Raw genomic sequence first — 19,960 nt, forward strand, 5'->3', positions numbered from 1 at the left:
TTGAAACAAGGCTTAAAACGTGGAACAAGGTAACTAGGAACAAGAACAAGGTCCGTGGAATAACTTGGTAAAATCCGTGGAACAAGGCAAGGATTGGTCCTGGGAAACAAGGCAAAGTCCGTAGAAAAACAAAGGCTGGGAAGCAAGGCGAAGGCTGGATAGCAAGGCAAGGCTTGAGCAGGAGCGAGGCTTGAATCGGAGCGCGCTGTCCAGACACAACTCGCTCCGTAGGCTGACGAATTGACTCCGCGAAGTTACTACGCGGGTAAAACATCTATATAGAGTCTAACTTTCCCACCGAAGCAGTTCTCTGGGAATCAGAAACGAAAGCTAAACTCTGAGACCAGATGTTAAACTCCTTAAAGATTCTCACGAGAAGCAGTCTTAATTGGCTACATTCTTAGCTGCAATCCTCGCACTCCTGCGCGAAGCTGAATCCAAACTTCTCTGTTGTTTACAAAACTCCCGGCGCAAGAACACGGGAGAAGTAGGCTCTGGGCTTGTTTGACATACTTCTGGGAGACAACTTTCTTGCAGGTGCAAGGTTCCCAGATCTGCCTGGGAAAGATCTGGCTGAGAGGAATCCAGTTCAGACTGGGAAGGTAAAAAACCCAAGTTCTCATCTTCATCAGGAATTACAATGTCCTGAGCAGGACTACAAGGCCCATGGATCATCACACCTTCCTCCTGGGTGACCAAACACTCACACACAAACACCAGGTGTCCCAAATCTACTCAGAGTCTGAGCTCCACACAGCTAGAGCTCGTGGATCTGGAGTACCTAGCAATTCGTCGGAGTCCCAATCATCCTGCCCACACTTAGCCCCATGAACACTTAAAGAACCATCCTCCCTTCTCCAAGCATCCCAATTGGGATCAGCTCCTGCAGAAACCCCAGGATCAGAAGTATCCATAGACCCCAAATCCCCAGACATCTCCGGTGGCTGTGCCCATTCAGTGCCCGCTTCCCCAGCCACCACCTGTTCCTCAGCATCCATCTCCCCATCTGAATCTTCCTCAGAAGATCCCCCATATAGCTTTCTAAGTCGCTTCCTGCGCAACTCCTCCAGTGAACCCTCATCACGAGGGTTTTTTCTTCCTCTTCGAATTCCATCCCCATCAACCATAATCCCCGAAGGCGCAGTCACAACACGTCCCTACTTCGCAGATTTTCACTTATTGTGGGTGGTCCTGGAACCTAACCCCCACGATAAGTGAAGGAACTGTCAAAAGTCAGATGCCAATTAGATAGCAAATTAGAGTTTATTAAAGCAACAGTCCAAAAAAATAGCTCAACAAACTAAAAAGACTTAAAACACTTAACTTTCAGTGTTATTAAGTAGAACAAGCGGGTAAAATCCCAAAAAACACGAACTGGCAAATAATCCGGATTAGCCAGAGATATAATCTGGGTTAAAGTTAAAGTTCTAGAACTTGACCCAAAAGTTCACAATGGGCTGAAAAATGGGGGCATGAACTAAAGCAAGCAGTATTGAAGCCCACAAGCCTTTCCCAAAACTCAAAAGTACAAAAGGAGTTCAAAACAAACAAACGCCCAAACTGAGCTAGGGAACCCCCAGTTGAGAGCAGCAAAGCCAGCGAAACAGCGAGATGCTAGCGAGCTCACAGCAACCAAACCAAGAGTTAAAGGAGCAGAGCGGGAAAGCGTCGTCAAGCCGGTCCGAAGTCAGGATAAACCAGCAGTGCCAAGCTGCTGCAGAAGCAAATGCCAGGCCAGGAGTTAAAGGAGCAGAGCGGGAGAACGTCGTCAAGCCAGTCCGAAGTCAGGATAAGCAGACAGCGTCGGTATCAGGAGTGAAGGTAGTAGTCAGCAACAGCAGACAGCCACGGAATAGAGAATGACGCCAAGCCATGGATTGAGAGCGAAGAGCAAAGCCGAGTCAAGTTTCAGTCCAAGGTCCAAGGTCCGAGAGGTTGAAGTCATCCAAGAAGGTCACAACACGAAATGGCACAGAGAGCCAAAGCAACAAGGGTGAGCAGCAGATCCGTTGCAAAGTCCCAGTCCAGTCTTCAGTAACACACACAGGAAACCCAATGGCGCCCAGCAACACCTTGCCACACACAAGGTATAATGGCCAAACAAGCCCAATATATCCAGGTCTCCCTGGGCTTCCAAACTATCCACGCCCAAAGAGCAGGTGTCTCAACTTCTTAATCTGAATCAGAACTCCACACAGCCAATGCCCTTGGGTCAGGCGTTCCTAATTCATCATCAGAGTCCCAATCATCCTGCCCATGCCCAACTCTATCCACACCTGTGGACCCCCTCTCACTCCTCCAAGCAGACCAAGTGGGATCTGCTTCTGAAGACACCCAAGCTTCCCCAGCATCAGCAGTATCCATGGGCCCCGATTCGTCCCCAAGCATCTCCGGTGCCCGTGCCCAGTCCGTGCCCAATTCCTCCATTAACACCTGTTCCCCAGCATCCATTTCCACCTCAGGATCCCCAAATGAAGACTCCGCATCAGTCTCCCTTACCCTTTTCCTAAACAAATCCTCCAATGAGCCCTCCTCGCGAGGGTTTTCCCTTCCTCTCCTGATCCCACCACTATCATTCACAGTCTCCGAAGGCACATTCACAACAGGAACACTGTAATGATCAGGTGACCTAGGTAAATGTATTGTTTTGTCTGCTGACCAGACGCTCCTGGTTGTTAAGCAACTTCGAAGCTCTCTTTTTCCTTTCCTGTTTTTTTTTTTTAAAAAAATATTTAAACCAGACTTGAACAGCTTTTCAAGCGTAAGAGTTTTCCTCTAACAGCCCTTTCAAACAGACTGAACTCTGGATAAGATTGGTTCTTCCTGCCAGGTTCTCAATGTTTTTGCACTACCCAAAGGTGAGTTTTATCCAGCTTTGAAAGCTATCAGGTTTCCTGCATCATAAAGCCTAAGATTCATGGAGCAAGTAGTAGTGATATTTTGGGATTTCCCCTACCAGGTAAATATTTCATACCTCCAATTTTGCTGTATTGTCCCTTTTAGGGGCAAGCTCAGAAGGCCTCCTTCGAGCAGGTCTTTAGTACACTAACAAGGATGTTTGATACAGGTGTTAGAAATAGTCTGTTTGTTTAATTTTTATATGTAGGGTTGCCAGAGTGAAAACCACTTTTGTGCCTTTGTGAGTTGAAATCATGATTTCAACAGGTGTTGCTTGTTACCTTGTTGAAATCCAAGCTTTTCTTAAAGGTGCAGGAGCTTCCCAGTTTTCACGCTGGCAACATTACCACAACTTACTCCTAGCAAAAGACCCCAAGTAGGTTCCAAAAACTGTAAACAACCCCCAGCTATTAAAATCTTATTTTTAATCAAAGTGGAAAAGCAACTAACCAAACATTTCTACTTTTAAAAGCTTGTCATTAAATATTTTTAAACATACTTAAGCACAATTAAAAGATGAAAGCACAGAACATGACATTCAAAACATTCTTCTGCATCTAATTTAAACACCAAATTCCTAAAAGGTCTATATAAGGCAGATTCTGTATCAGTAGGAGACCTCTCCTAAGGAGCGTTTAAGGTCAGACATTGTTCAATGACAAATATTCTTTAAAGTCAAATGTTGATTAAAAGTGAAATTACTATATAGTTTTAACCTCAGAGATTCTGACATACCTGTATAGTACAGTACCCCATATTCAAAACCTACATAAGGCCCAAGGGATGTTTTTTTTAAAAAAAATGAAAATTCAGGGCTGTGGGTCTGTCCCAAATAGTATATGGACCCGCTTATGCAAGAACATTGCTCAGGGGATACCTGGATTTTTGATGTTTTTACCATCCTTGTAGGAGACTTCTCTCATGTCCCCACATGGGGAGCTGGAGCTGACAGAAGGAGCTCATTCAAATCACCGACCTGTCAATCAGCAGTCCTGCCGGCACAATGGTTTAACCCATTGTGCCATTGGGGGCTCCCACTGGATGGTATGATGGTAACCGAAGTGGAGGACCATTCTCAAGTTCTACAGCAGGGGTCCCCAAACTAAGGCCCGGGGGCCGGATGCGGCCCTCCAAGGTCATTTACCTGGCCCCCTCAGTTTTATAATATAATATTTTTATATCAGTTTTAATAATGTAATATATTCTATATACATATAATATTGATAATAATCTTATGGTATACAATATAATACTAATAGTAATATCATATAATAATATTAATTATATGTTATATATTACATCTATATATATAAAAGAGTGATGGAATTCGGGCACCGAGCAAAACAACTAAACTACGGGCCCCCCAACCTCGAAATTGGACAACACAACCCATCATCCACGCCTCTAGGTCGATACAATAAAAAATCCCGTCACAAACCTCCACGGGGCCTTAAAACCCCAGCCGTCAGCCTGGCTGGAAGGCCCCATGGTGGTCGGAGGAGGAGGGGCCTCCACGCAGCGGGGCCTGTGACGCCCGCCGAAGAGGAGGGTCGCGAGGCCCCAAGGTTTTTCTTTTCTTTTCTTGATGTTGAGGCCTGCAGAGGCGAAGGCGGGGGGGGGGGGCTTCCAGAAAGGCCCCCCCCCCCACGAAGAACACCGCAGCCTCCTCCGTGCCCCGCAGGCCTCAGGGCGGCCCCTGAGGACCAAGGTTGCTTTTCTTTTAACCATTTATTTTCTTTTGGAGATAGAGGCCTGAAGGGGTGGCCTCAAGGCTGGGAACAGACCCCCCCCCCCCCGGTCTTAAAGGGTCCTAAACCCTCCCTCCCCTTTCCCCCTCTTCGGACGAAGGCCCTCCCTTCCCAGCCTCAGCTGCCTGTGCTCTCAGGCAACAAATATCATATCTACAATTACTGTGGTGTAATAATGCAGAACAATATAATCTCTAAAATCAGGACAGTCAATAAAGAGAACACTCTGAAAATGGGAATTCCAGACAGGAAACCAACAGGGCCAGCTAACACCTCCCAACAAAGGATTCCCCCAGGCAGGAAGCAACAATATAATCTCTACAATCAGGACATTACATAAAGAAAACACTCTGAAAATGGGAATTCCAGACAGGAAACCAACAGGGCCAGCTAACACCTCCCAACAAAGGATTCCCCCAGGCAGGAAACAACCAGACTTCCAAACAGCAAGGCTATTCAGTGCTGTTCAGCCTAACCAAGTAAGATTTCCCCTTCATAGTACACCCTCAGTGTTTCAAGCCATGAGGCTACTCCATCTCATTCAGCCTGCCCAAGAAAGGATGCCCCTATGTAGAAAGCAGTCAGTCTTTGAAACAGCGAGGCTATTCAGTGCCATTCAAATTGGCTAAAAAACCATTTCCCTACAAACCATCCTTCCAAGCAGTAACCTATTCCACTGTATTCCAGCTCACCAAACAAGGATTCACGTAAGGAGAAAACACCCAGACTTTAAGACTGCAAGGCTATTCACTGCTATTCCAACTGGTCAACAAATGATTCCCATCAGCCACAGCAACGCGTGGCCGGGCACAGCTAGTATTATATAATAGTATAGTGGTATAGTTCAATATAGTAATATATAATGCTAATATTGTGTTATGCTAATAATATAATATATTGTATGTACATAGAGCTGCTCTGAGTTCCCTTCGGGGTGAGAAGGGTGGGATATAAATGTAGTAAATAAATGCAGTAAATAAATAATTAATTTTAGACTTAGGCTCGGCCAAAGTCTGACATGACTTGAAGGCACACAACAACAACAACAACAACAATCCTAATTAACTTGACTATCTCATTGGCCAGTAGCAGGCCCACACTTTCCATTGAAATCCTGATAGGTTTATGTTGGTTAAAATTATTTGCATTTTGAAATATTGTATTGTTCTTTCGTTGTTGTTGTTGTTGCACTACAAATAAGACATGTGCAGTATGCATAGGAATTTGTTTGTTTGTTTTTTTTCAAATGATAATTCGGCCCCTCCACAGTCTGAAATTTAAGCCCTCTGCTTAAAAAGTTTGGGGACCCCTGTTCTACAGTCACTGTGTGGTAAAGTTCAGAATCTCTGCGTCTCAGAATTTCTACAGTGATCAACTAAGATGATGTCTCAGAAGGCTGGTGGATTTGAATGGTTGGAAATGTTGTTGTTAACTCAGCAGGTGAATTGCCTAAAACCCTGATAGATGAAGTGACTGGGCAGCAGGCATGATCACTCTTGAACATCTCTTGTGGGGTGGAGCCAAAACTGAGTTTTGTTTTCAAGGGTGTTGACAGCAGTATAAATCAATAAGAGAACAACTAGACTACACTTGGAGGAAAACTCAGAATGAGTCTCACCAAATACAGACTACTGCCTATTTGAAAGCCTATTCTATGACAACACAGGGAGCGGGGAGTCTCTAGTTACATTTCATTTACATCTCAAACAGAACTTCCCAACAAAGGATCTTGTACAGCTTCACCTATGCAAAAAGAATTAATACCACTAGACAACCAAGTATGAACATTTTCTCCAGCATCTGTGGTGCCCTCAAGGTTCATTCTGTCCTATATGCTCTTTAATATACATAGGAAACTGTTAGAGAGTGAGTCTAGAGTTATGGGGCCAGGCGCCATAGCATGCTGGTGACATGCAAGTCTGTCTCCCCTTTCCATCTAAATCCAAGGATGCTGTCTGAGCATTGTCTCTCACCCATATTGGCTTGAATGAGAATCAACAATTCAAACCTTATTCAATACACTATAGAGGTATTTCTGGTTAGTGAAAAAGCAAATCAACAAATTCTGAGACTGAGGTCACACTCCCCATGTTCACAGTCATGGTGTACTTCTGGAGTAAGCCTCATAATGCTTTCATCGGTATATATTTTAATTATTATAACTCTCTAGAGTCCTTGCCCAGCTTTTCTGTTCTCAGGATATTTTTTATTATTATTATTATTATTATTATTATTATTATTATTATTATTATTATTATTATTATTTTATTATGACTACAGCAAACAAGATAGATATGCTGGATTTCGTATCACAAAATCACAAGTCGAACACTTCCCAAGTGTCTAGGACTGTGTTATGTACTTTCAGATGATACGTGCAGATCCCAGTAGGGTGGCCTTTTGCAGTTGGCAGATCGTAATTTTATCAATGTCTATTGTTTCCAAATGCCAGCTGAGATCTTTTGGCACGGCACCCAGTGTGCCCATCACCACTGGGACCACCTGCACTGGTTTCTGCCAGAGTCTTTGAAGTTCAATCTTGAGGTCCTGATAGCGGCTGAGTTTTTCCTGTTGTTTTTCGTCAATGCGACTGTCACCTGGGATGGCAACATCAATGATCCAAACATTTTTTCTTTTCTACAACTGTGATGTTTGGTTTGTTGTGTTCCAGAACTTTGTCAGTCTGGATTCGTAAGTCCCACAGTATCTTTGCATGCTCATTTTCCAATACTTTTGCAGGTTTGTGATCCCACCAGTCAACCATACATATTTACCTATAAGGCCAACTTTACAAAAAGGCATAAACATTTTAAAAAACATTTAACAAATACAGTTATTGTGGAAAACTCATCAACACAGATAGTAACTTTGCGTGACTCACTAAAAGTTAGCTTCCTATCATTCCAAATTAAGTATCTTCATTAAAAGCTTCCGTGATTATCTTTGCTGGGTCATGGAGAGTTGACTATCTTTGAGAAAGGTTTTGATACATTTTAGAAGGTTTTTTTTTTTTTACATTTTATATATAAGAAATAGATACAATAACATAAAGATACAAATTATACAGAAAGCCATGAAGAGATACAATGTATTAAATGGTTAAATATGATAGAGTTTAGAGGTTTACACTGTTGGTTCGGTCTCGATCTTTGAATTTGTTCAAGTCTGGAAAGGATCCTTTAAAAAAGAAAAAAAAACCATATATTTATTTCTGAGCCCATGATGAACTATAAATCTTGGGGGAGGGGGTTACTGTGGCTTGATAACAATAAGATTCATACCATTGAAGCTGGGGTAGGGCAGGGGGTACCCAAGTTTAGATATTGAGCATTGGGTATTCCTTCTGAGTCAACATCTGTTTCTCAGATTTGCAAAGGTATTTAATCTCAAATGGGCCATGAATATTACTGCCACAATGTTCCATAGTTTAGTTTGCCTGCGTTTCTGTAATGGAATTTCTGGGGAGGTTGGCCATTATGATAGAAAGCACAGGGGAGATCAATACTGGGGTTGGGGAGGAATTCTCTTATATTATGAAATAGAAATGCTGCTATAGGGAGTCATGTGCTATTCCCCCTTTAAAAAACAGCTGTGCTTAAAATGTAAAGACAGTTTCCATAAAGCTGAGGGCTATCCAGACAGGTTTTACTGCTTTGTAATGAAATATTCCTAGTTTACTGGAGGTGTCGTTTGGATGCCTCTGGTAAAAGTGTGAGAGGTCGTACATTTCTGGATGGGCCCTGAGTAGGGTGACAAAAAGCAAGAACTCAGTCTATCCCAGGAGAGCCTAAAAGAAACATCAGTTCCTTTACTCTCCCTCTTTTGTGGCACTACTTCTGGTTTTTCTAAGTTGGAAAATGGTGGTGGCAACTTGGGGTTACTAGTCCCCTGAGGCAGCATTAGTGATTTCTCTTATCCACTGAATGACCCCCAATTTATTGACGGGTCATATCAAAATTCATAATTTGGGTCCTAAACCTAGTCCTCAATTTATATATGAAGACTGAAAACAACATGGATACCACCAAAAGGACTGCTCATACATTTTTTTAAAGGCAGGGTTTTTTTTTAGATAATCCTATTTTTTTTCAACAAGTTGGATGTAAATTACAGAACGTTTCATGGTCTAGGATTAAATGTTTGTCATGGAACAATCTTGTAACTATTTACTACGTATTTTCCACTGCTATATTTTTTTCTTTCTTTTAAAGAAAAGGTGGTTGTACTGAAGTATATTAACAGCTGATACAGTAGATCTTCAATGTATTCTGGACCTCTTACAAATACCCAAATCTGAAGATGCTTATATATAATGGTGTCATAAAATGACCCTTCTTATATAGAATGGCAAAACTAAGATTTGCTTTTAAGAATCAAGATGGGAAGTCAACCAATTTATTATCATTATTATTATTATTATTATTATTATTATTATTATTATTATTATTATTTTCTTTCTTTTTTTCCCTTTCCTTTCTTTCTTTCTCTCCCCCCTCCCCCCCTGTTTTCTCTTTTCACCTATTTTCAGAACCCTTCCACCTCCCTCACTTTCCTATCAATATATTGATCCACCACTTTCAATGTATTATGTTTCTTTACAAAATAAAAAAATAATGAGCCAAGAATTAATTTTTTTTTCAAGCCATGGATGGTTGAATCTATGCACACAGAATCCATGGACATGGAGGGATAACTGTAATTTCCAAGGAATGATCACATTTGTGCTACGTTTGCAAGTTAAATGAAGTTGAGAAATTGGTTGGACAAAAGAAACAAAGAATTCATTCAATCTTCTAGCTTTCACCAATAGTATTGTTTATTTATAAAGCAATACTTAGAAACTCTTCATTGTGAATTGTTGCATTTATAAACCAGTTTTTCTCAGCTCATGCCCATGTTGTCCTTGGACTGGCAATAAAAGTAGGTCTCAAGAAGCATATGGCTCTTTTTCTGGGAGAGACAGATGATCTTTTGTTGTTGTTGTTGTTGTAATGTCCTGCTTATCAAAACCCCATAGAGAAATGCAAATAGTACTTCTGCTTAATTGGCTCATAATTATAGTCACCATTAGATTGTGATCCTTCTATTACACAACACATCCAAGGTTCTGAAACGTATCTCTATGATTACTTCAAAGTAAGTGTGTCAAGTGAGCACAATCTACATATAGATTTCTTCTAAAGATAGTGGCATTTGTGAATCAGCAGATGTGAGTTTTGGCACAAATAATAACACATTCTTGCAACATGTGGGTCAAGATTGAATAGCTACAAGATACTGCAGGAGTGGCTGTCTATTGACTAAAGGTGAGACTACGGACCTCCAATTGCCAGCGGAAGGGAAGGTGTGCGGGGCAGCTTGTTGTGGCACTCCATATACCTCCCCTCCTCCCCTCACCACATGGAGGGGATGGGAGAGGGTGCTTTGGCACCCTTTCCCTCCCCTCATCAGATGGCAGAAAGGGTGACAACGCGCGGCAACCCAAAATACACTTTCCTTCTCGTAGTCGTGGAGAAAGCGCCTTTCAGTGCTTCCCCCTGACTTTGGGAGTAAAGTTGGCGAGGCCTGCCATGCCTCGTGTGATGGCATACAGCAGGTCCTGTCTTTGTTGCGAAGCAAGGCAGCAAAACACCCCATGTGAAGAGGTAGTAAATTCCTCATTTGGACTGAGGAATTACATACTCACTCAGACATAGACAACAAAATGATAGACTCACAGTTAAACATTTAAATGATACAGAAAACTCACATGAGAATCGGTAGATGCCGAATAAATGTAGTTTCTGGTGGTTTGAGAGTTACTACCCTGTTTCCCCCAAAATAAGATATCTTCTGAAAATAAGACCTAGTAGAGGTTTTTGCTGAATTGCTAAATATAAGGCCTTCCCTGAAAATAAGACCTAGCAGAGTTTTTGTTTAGAAGCATGCCTGCCAAACAAAAAAACAGAGCAAACAGGACTGGTAAATGTACGTACCATAGACAGTACATGGAAATAATGGTAGTAACAAGAAATTCTTGATAGGATTGACAGTTTGTCTGGTTATGCTGATTTGTTATGACAACTAACTGTAAAGTATATAATAAATGTTCATTTTTTTGTTCAACAACAAATGCGAATTCTTCTTCATGGAAAAATAAGATATCCGCTGAAAATAAGACCTAGTGCGTCTTTGGGAGCAAAAATTAATATAAGACACAGTCTTATTTTTGGGGAAACACGGTATTAAAAATAAGCCTAATACTTTAGCCTATACTATACCATGCTATTAATTCCATATTGACTTGATATTAATATTGAAGCACAAATAAAGACAGACTTAATACAACACAGATTTGCTGTTATTATAAAATAGCTTTGTGAATGCAGTATGCACTTTTAGTTAAATTACATCCAAAAAGCTTTTGCTGATTGCTTGAGAGTTCTGGTTGCTTGAGTTCTGGTTAGCTGCAAGCCCACTGTGTTTAACTGATAAGTCCAAGTATTTACTGTAAATGCGCATGGCCTCAGTTCAAATGGGAATGTTAAAAACACCATCTACTTTACGATTCAGGCCCAGACTATTTGAAAAACAGCATTTCCACATACAAACCAACATGAGCACTGCAGTCTGCAGAGGAGGCCCTACTTTCAATTCCACCCGTCTCAAGCGCGGTTGGTGAGAACGAGAGAGGAGGCCTTCTCTGTGGCTGCTCCCCACCTCTGGAACTCCCTCCCTAAAGAACTAAAAATGGCCTTCTCCTCTCCTTTAAAAAGCTCTTAAAGACCCACTTGTACAATCTAGTTTATAGAGGAGGATTAGCACCTTATACACATCCTTTCCTTGTCATCGGATACTCACTCTAGCCTGCTGATACAACATATTATAATATGCTTATAATGTTATTGTGTTTTAATTGGTTTTACTCCTTGCACTTATTATGTTTAGTTTAACCTTCGATTTCAGTTGTTTATAAGTTATATTGAGTTTATTATAATTCATGTTTTGTCTTGACTTGACTGTTGTTATTTGTTATTTGTTTTTGAGCATTGAATATTTGCCATTTTTGTTATTTTTGTAAACCTCCCTGAGTTTCTTTGGGGAGTGAGGGTGAGTTATAAAGATGATGATGATGATGATGATTATTATTATTATTATTATTCCTAAACATACACACTCTCTCTCTCACACACACTCACACACAGAGACAGAATGAATTAGATTTTAAAAGCAGGGGAGAGAGAACTGACAGTTATTTCAGGTTATTGGTTGGTTTGATGGTTGTTTTCTATTTTGTTATAATGTTCCTGTTTTATTCTGTTTCATATTATTGCCTATGTACTTACTATGTACTATCTATGTACTTAGTATGTTATATTTTCTATTTTAACGATGTTGATTGGGCTCATCCCCATGTAAGTCTCCCCAAGTCCCTTCGGTACAAAAAGAACACCACTGGTATCTCAAAAGAAATATTTTTTAAAAAATTGCTGTATTGGGGTGCTTAAAAGTAAATAAGGAAAGATAGTTTTAACTGTCACTTACTCATGTGTGTTGAGCCAGAACCAGATGTGATACATACTGTGAATTTTATGTATGCTGTTTTTGCTTGATTGTATTGTTTGGGCTCTGCACCATGTAAGCCACCCCAAGTCCCCGAGGGGAGATCGTGGTGGGGTATAAATAAAGTGTATTATTATTATTATTATTATTATTTATTATTATTATTATTATTATTATTACTCTGGCTGGCTGCTGCTATGGGTGGACAAATCTCTCCCTTATCCTGATTGGGGATTTTTGATGCTGAGCAGAATTCTGGGAAATGTAGTATAGGGCAGGGCCTTTTGAACTCTCTGACATAGGGCTCCTCGCCTTCCCAAACTACACGTCCCAAAATTCTGTGCTTTCCCAGTGAACTCTGCTTTCTCCCTGCTGCTTCCCCCTCCAAATGGCGAGAGGCCATTAATTTAAAGAGGAATGGCAGCCTCTTGGGCTTTGCTTTGCTTTCTTGCACTGAAAATGAAACTGACTTCGGGAGGCTTCTGAGATTTACAAGATGCAAATGAAAAAGTATTGAGTAAGTTTCGATTTTAGTTTTTTTGATGCAGGCCATGCCCACATGTCAGATATCGCCTTGTAAGTATGAATTTAATTAATTTGATCAGACTTATGAGGACTAACGAAGAAATTGCACACCCCGTATATATGTGTGTGCGTGTGCGCATATGTGCAAGGTTTGGATAGCATAGGGAAAGGTTAACACCCATGTGATGTTAGCTTTGCTGTCCCAGCCCCTGCTCAGATTTCACCTCACTTTTTGTCCCTGAAATAATTGGATTTTGAAAAATGTGGTTTGTTGTGAAAACAAGGGCTGATAATAAAACTTCGGTGGAGACACATTTTCCCCATGAAAACTTCCAGGAGTGAATTTCCCTTCCAATGGGTATATTTCACTCACTTCCTGTTGTTTGGTTTTTGAAACCTGTATCATTCTATGCCGCAACCCATTCAGGAAACCAGGGGGGTTAAAGATAGTAGGTTTGTCTGTTTGCTCTGCTAAGAGAAGCATTGCCATGACCACCGCTTCCTCATTAATCAAGGCAGGAAGAAAGGAAAAGTCACGTACCGTTTCAGGGTGTTCATATATCAGAGTGGCATTTCTCCCATGTTGTTCAAACATAAGTCTAGCATGCTCTTTAAACCAGTTACCATCTATTCCCAAAATTGATACACAAATAAACACATATATAACCCACAAAGCTTTCATTCTGTTGGGAGTCTGACCGTACGTAGAGTAGCCGTTTCCGGTAAGCTACAGTAAAGTCTAGCTCTGCCTTCTTTCCTCAGCAGTTGGGGTCTGACAGTGCGTTGAGCTTAGTCGCTTCCAGGCATGGACTTAAGCGGCAGTGTCTAGCCCGATCTTCTCATCCAATCAGCAGTGGCAGATCTGACAGTACGTTGACCAAGACAACTTCCTGGCTTGTGTCTTGGGGTAATGTCTAGTCTGAATCTTCTTTTCTGGCAACGTCCTCCTTTTGGTTAGAACAACCAGAGTTTCGAGTTATTTTAAGCTTTAGTGGGTCTTTCGGGTCTGGAACAACTCGCCAACTGGGATCAGCCTTTTTAATTCTAGTCCAGTGAAGCCAAGGTTTGATTTCTGCTACCTTGACTGCACTGGGCGAGGTGAGAATTACCACATAAGGACCTTTCCATTTTGGTTGCAAAGTTTCCCCTTTCCAATCTTTAACCCACACCTCATCCCCTGGGTGAAACAAATGAGTGGGGGTCATAGGAATGGGCGGCCTGAATTCATAAGCATATTGTCGCAGCTCTTGCAGTGTTTTCCCCAAGGCAACCATTTCCTGTCTCTTAGCCTGGGCCCCTATCTCATGCAATTCCCCTTGCAACCTGGGAAACAAAGGGGGAGGCCTTCCGTAAAGGAGACAGTCCAATGGTTCCGGTGGGGGTACATCTAATATGTAACACTGCTAAGGGAAGGAGCTGAATCCAACTAAGTCTGGTTTCTTGACACAACTTAGCTAACTTAGTTTTCAGCGTTCGATTCATTCTCTCAACTTTCCCTGAGCTTTGCGGCCTATATGCACAATGCAATTTCCAGGTTATGCCAAGGACCTTAGCAAGACTTTGAATTGTAGCTTTAACAATAGCAGGGCCGTTATCTGAACCTATGAATAGTGACATTGTTAGAACACAAAGGACACCATTGGCTGACCACTTCAAGAATGCTAAAATATCAAACACTGTTATGTGAGAATCCTCACATCAAGGTTCAGCAATGCACCACCTTGAATCCTGCTACCCTCCTGCCCGTAGACTCCAATATGGAGAAACATCATAGCTGTATTGAAGTGATGGACACAGTGTATGCCAGTCGTCCTGACTTGACTGATGTCCCATTACAAGGAGCTCAGCTTACTATATACACAGATGGCAGCAGCTTCATGGAAAATGGGGAGCGAAAAGCGGGCTATTCTGTGGTGACCATCGAAAAAGTGTTAGAAGCAAATCCACTGCCAGCAAACACAGAAGGCCGAACTCATTGCTCTCACCAGGGCTCTGGAGATAGTAAAAGGGAAGAGAGTCAACATATACACTGATTCAAAATATGCCTTTTCAGTACTACATGCCCATGGTGCGCTTTACAAAGAAAGAGGACTTTTAACTGCAGCAGGTCAACCAGTTAAACACTCAGAAGAAATAATCCACCTCTTAGATGCCATTTGGGCCCCAAAACATGTGGCTGTAATGCATTGCAAGGGACACCAGGCGGGACAGGATCCGGTAGCAAGAGGAAACCGGAGGGCAGATGCCGCTGCCAAAGAAGCAGTGCCCGATTCCTCCAGGTAGCTACCCTACTGCCCCTGCCAAATCCCAAGGTGCAGCCAGTCTCACCCCTATTCGTAACTATAAGTTCTTTGTAAGTTGATGTTTGTAACTTGGGGACTGTCTGTATTTAACATCTCCTCCCATTTTCCTTGTGTTTAGGTGAAAACTCTTTTTCTGGAGTTTGAATGTGACTTCTGGTTACAGTGCGTGAAGCAGTACCATTGGCCCTCCATGTCCACGAATTTGGCATCCATGTATTCCACCACCCACAGCTTGAAAATATTCCAAAACAACAACAGAAATCTGCAAAGGCAAGTCTTGGCTGGGCCATTTTATAGAAGGAACACCATTGGGACTTGAGCATCCACTGATTAAAGTATCCATGGGAGATCCTGGAATCAAAGCCCAACAGATACAGGTATTAAGGACCCCACTGTATAGCTCATGAGGACGAAAATGCCCCCATGACTGTCCAACCCTGCTGTAACTGATTCCCCCACAAGTTATGGTCCTCTTTGAATGTGTCAAGAAGCTTCCATGCAAGCCGGAACCTTGCTTTGTTATGAGCGCTTCAATTTGTATTGAGGCACCTACACAGAATTACTGTACTATTTCTTCAATTCTATAATGCACTTTTCCCCATTTCAACATCTCTGAAAATGGGGTTTATCTTAGAATATTAGTTGGTGGTGATTATACTGAAATGAATGTACATCTTACAATCAATTGCATCTTACAATATGGTAAGTGAATGCAAGCAAAGGTAATCTTTCTCATCAGTGCAGGAGAAAGCTGGACTCTAAAGGAAGGGGAAGACACAGAGATACCCATATTTACTCGAGTATAATGTGCCATTTATTTTAATGCACATCCTAATTTTGAAGGTGTGCACTTGAAGGGACAGGGGCAAAGAGAAATGGAAAAATGGAAAATTACCAAGCCAGGAAAAGTTTAGACAAAGGGGAGGGGGCTTGAGAAGGAGTTGGTTTTTTTAAGTCATTTTTTTAGTTTAAAACCAGGGCTATAATTCATGAAGCCACACTGCAAAATAAGTACTATGGGTCAGAATTACAGTTAGCCAGTGACATGTTGCTGAGCAAGAACAACAAGGTAAAGGGTTAGATAAAAGGGGAGAAGGTTCAGAGGGCAGAGCAAGCCAGGAAGAGGGGGGAAATCTTGTTGTGAATTGCTGTTGTAAATGGCTAAGGAGGCCCCTTCCACACAGCTGAATAAAATCCCACATTTTCTGCTTTCAACTGGAATATATGGCAGTGTGGACTGGGATCAAACAGTTCAAAGCAGATTTGTGGAATTTTCTGCCTTAATATTCTGGTTTATGTGTCTGTGTGGAAGGGCCCTACAACATAGCTAAAACACATAATCTTCATAAACATTACATAAAATGCACATATTAAAATGTATTTCTACAAAAAAACATATTTAAATACACAGAACAAATAATAAAATGTAGTGAACTCAAGATGTGAGTTTATAATAAATGATAAAAATTATGCTAGGGTACCCATTTGGGGAAAGCATTTCTCTTACTGGATTGGGTTAGCACAGTGATTCCCAAAGTGGGCGCTACCACCCCCTGGTGGGCGCTGCAGCGATCCAGGGGGTGGTGGTGGCGGCACCTATTAGGAGATTGGGGCAGGGCCTCTTTCCAAGTGCTGGAGACAGGGCTGAGCACCTGAGGCGGCTGTTAGGACACAGGGGGCGGAGCTAGAGGAGTGGGTGTGGCTTCTTCCTAAGAGCCCAAGACAGGGCTGAGAATCTAAACCAATCCTGAGGCACCTGTTAGGACACAGAGGGAGGAGCTAGGGAAGGAGGCGGGGCCTCCTTCCAAGAGCCTGAGACAGGGCTGAGCCTCTATACTTCTCTTGAGAGGCCTTTTCGGACTAAAGGGTGGGGCTAGGGGCGGGGCCTCTTCCCAAGAGCGCAAGACAGGGCTGAGCCTCTGTATACCTCCCCTGAGGCGCTTGTTAGAACACGGGGGCGGGGGTATAGAGCAGGGGTCCCCAAACTAAGGCCCGGGGGCCGGATGCGACCCTCCAAGGCCATTTACCTGGCCCCTGCCCTCAGTTTTAGACTTAGGCTCGCTCAAAGTCTGAAATGACTTGAAGGCACAACACCAACAATCCCACTTGATTATCTCATTGGCCAGAAGCAGGCCCACACTTCCCACTGAAATCCCGATAAGTTTACACTATGTTGGTTAAAATTATTTTTATTTTTTAAATATTGTATTGTTCTTTCATTTACTAATATTGTAAATGAATGATATGGTAATAATATAATATGTTGTGTATACATATAATATAATATTTATTTATTTATTTATTTCAGTATTTCTACCCCGCCCTTCTCACCCAATAGGGGACTCAGGGCGGCTAATAATTATAATAATACAATATAATAATATTGTATAATATAAAAATATTAATTATATATTATATATTAAATGTAATATTACTAATAATATTACGGTATAATGGTATAGTATAATATAGTAATATATAATGCTAATATTGGAGCCCCCATGGCCTAGTGGATTAAAGCCTCGTGACTTGAAGGTTGGGTTGCTGACCTGAAGGCTGCCAGGTTCGAATCCCACCCGGGGAGAGCGCGGATGAGCTCCGTCTATCAGCTCCAGCTCCATGCGGGGACATGAGAGAAGCCTCCCACAAGGATGGTAAAAACATCAAAACATCCAGGCGTCCCCTGGGCAACGTCCTTGCAGACGGCCAATTCTCTCACACCAGAAGCAACTCAAGGTTGCTCCTGACACGAAAAAATAAAAATGCTAATATTGTGCTATGCTAATAATATAATATATTGTATGTGCATACAACTTGTAAGCCTCTCTGAGTCCCCTTCGGGGTGAGAGAGGGTGGAGTATAAATGTAGTAAATAAATAAATAAGTAATTGTTGCTGGGTTTTTTTTTTTTTTGCACTACAAATAAGACATGTGCAGTGAGCATAGGAATTTGTTCTTTTTTTTTTTTTTTTCAAATGATAATTCGGCCCCTCAACAATCTGAGGGACCATGAATCAGCCCTCCACTTACAAAGTTTGAGGACCCCTGGTATAGAGGTTCAGCCCCATCAAGCATCAAGATCTACATTGCCATATAATCCAGTTTCAGAATGCAGATTAGATATCCGATTTAATGCAGTTAATCTGCATTCTGAAACTGGAAGATATCGCAGTGTAAATGCAGCCTCAGAAGGCGGCAATGGCAAACAAACTGCCTGGAAAAGGTTGTGATAGATTTTCCTTAGGATCGCCATAGGCAATGACTTGAAGACACACACCAATTAAGAGTTCATTTTGGCCCCATCGCAACTGCCATATAGCCCAGTTTCTGAATCTAGATAATCTGTTTTGGATTACATGCCAGTGTAGACTCATATAATCCAGTTCAGATCAGATAATCCGGATTCGGAAACTGGATTATCTGGCAGTGTAGATTCATATAATCCAGTTCAAAGTAGATAACCTTGATTCAGAAACTGGATTATCTGGCAGGGTAGATTCATATAATCCAGTTCAAAGCAGATAATCTGGATTCAGAAACTGGATTATATGACAGTGTAGAGTTATCTAATCCAGTTCAAAGCAGATAATCTGGATTAAAAAAACCTCCATAATCAGAACAGTAAATAAGGAGCAACTCTCTGAAAACAGAAGAACTCCAGACATGAGTCAATCGGGGGCAGCTAAGGACTCTGAACAAAGGGTTCCCCCAGGCCAGGAGGTGAAGCTGGGAAGGCCATTTAATGCTAATTGAGGTGATTAATTACAACATTCACACTGGCCTCCAACAGACAAGAGTTTTTTTCCCCACCCAGAATCTTCTACAGATATAAAGTAGAGTCTCACTTATCCAACACTCGCTTATCCAATATTCTGGATTATCCAACGCATTTTTGGAGTCAATGTTTTCAATATATCGTGATATTTTGGTGCTAAATTCATAAATACAGTAATTACTACATAGCATTACTGCGTATTGAACTACTGTTTCTGCCAAATTTGTTGTCTAACATGATGTTTTGGTGCTTTATTTGTAAAATCATAACCTAATTTGATGTTTAATAGGCTTTTCTTTAATGCCTTCTTATTATCCAACATATTTGCTTATCCAACATTCTGCCAGCCCGTTTATGTTGGATAAGTGAGACTCTACTGTATAAATCTTCTTTGCTTAGTTTCTCCATATCTCACAACCTCTGAGGATGCCTGCCATAGATGTGGGCGAAACGCCAGGAGAGAATGCTTCTGGAACATGGCCATACAGCCCGGAAAATACACAACAACCCTCAAAGCAGACAGCCTGGATTCAGAAACTGCAATATATGACAGTGTAACTCCAGCCTTAATTTCCCAGCACCCTCTTACTCGGTTGCTGGTGTCTCGCCTGGTAAAAAGTTTGCAAAAACAAATTGCGTCATTTTTCTTTTCTTTTTTAATCGGAGGTCCTCTTCTAAAGTTCCTCTCTCTGAATCCCCGTTTCCTGATCATCTGACCCTTGAGTTTTCTTTGGAGGAAGACCCCGGTTGATCTTCCCTGGACCCAAACGCAGGAGTCAGCCAAAGGTTAAACGAGAAGAGAAGGGAGAGAAGTTACTCGTTGGAATTCTCCAAGCAGGGATCCCGTCGTTGGCTGTTTTCGTCCAGGCGGGGAAGGAATAGGCCGACTGCCAAACCCCTCCTTGTTTTGAAACTTCCCGGTTGCCCCGCGATATAAGCCAGCAGAGTCCTACGGCGAGGCTGTGCTTGGGCTTTGCCAGCCAGGACACGTGTCGAGGTACGTTTTGGGAACGCGTTGTTCCAGCTGGTTTTAGGGGCCAAATGGGGAGAGTCAAAGAAAAGGGGTGTCTCTTGGCTAAGAGTAAAGGAGGGCAGGAGGGGGCGATTTGGAGGAAGGCTTGCCAAAAGTGGGGTGTTCGTGTAGTGGAGAGTGGCTGCGGCGTTTCAGA

General features: G+C 42.0%; 1 protein-coding gene across 1 annotated transcript in view; it reads left to right on the forward strand.

Moving 5' to 3' along the window:
- The first annotated feature begins 19,464 nt into the window (after nt 1-19,464).
- Nucleotides 19,465-19,960, forward strand: part of LOC100567570 (retinol dehydrogenase 16) — a 32,647-nt gene continuing 32,151 nt past the window's right edge. The window contains exon 1 of the mRNA XM_016991105.2: nt 19,465-19,788. The gene's annotated coding sequence lies outside the window, so the exon portion shown is untranslated. The remainder of the gene's footprint in view (nt 19,789-19,960) is intronic.

The sequence above is a fragment of the Anolis carolinensis genome, chromosome 2 (assembly GCF_035594765.1).
Source record: "Anolis carolinensis isolate JA03-04 chromosome 2, rAnoCar3.1.pri, whole genome shotgun sequence".
In the NCBI taxonomy this organism is placed as follows: domain Eukaryota; kingdom Metazoa; phylum Chordata; class Lepidosauria; order Squamata; family Dactyloidae; genus Anolis; species Anolis carolinensis.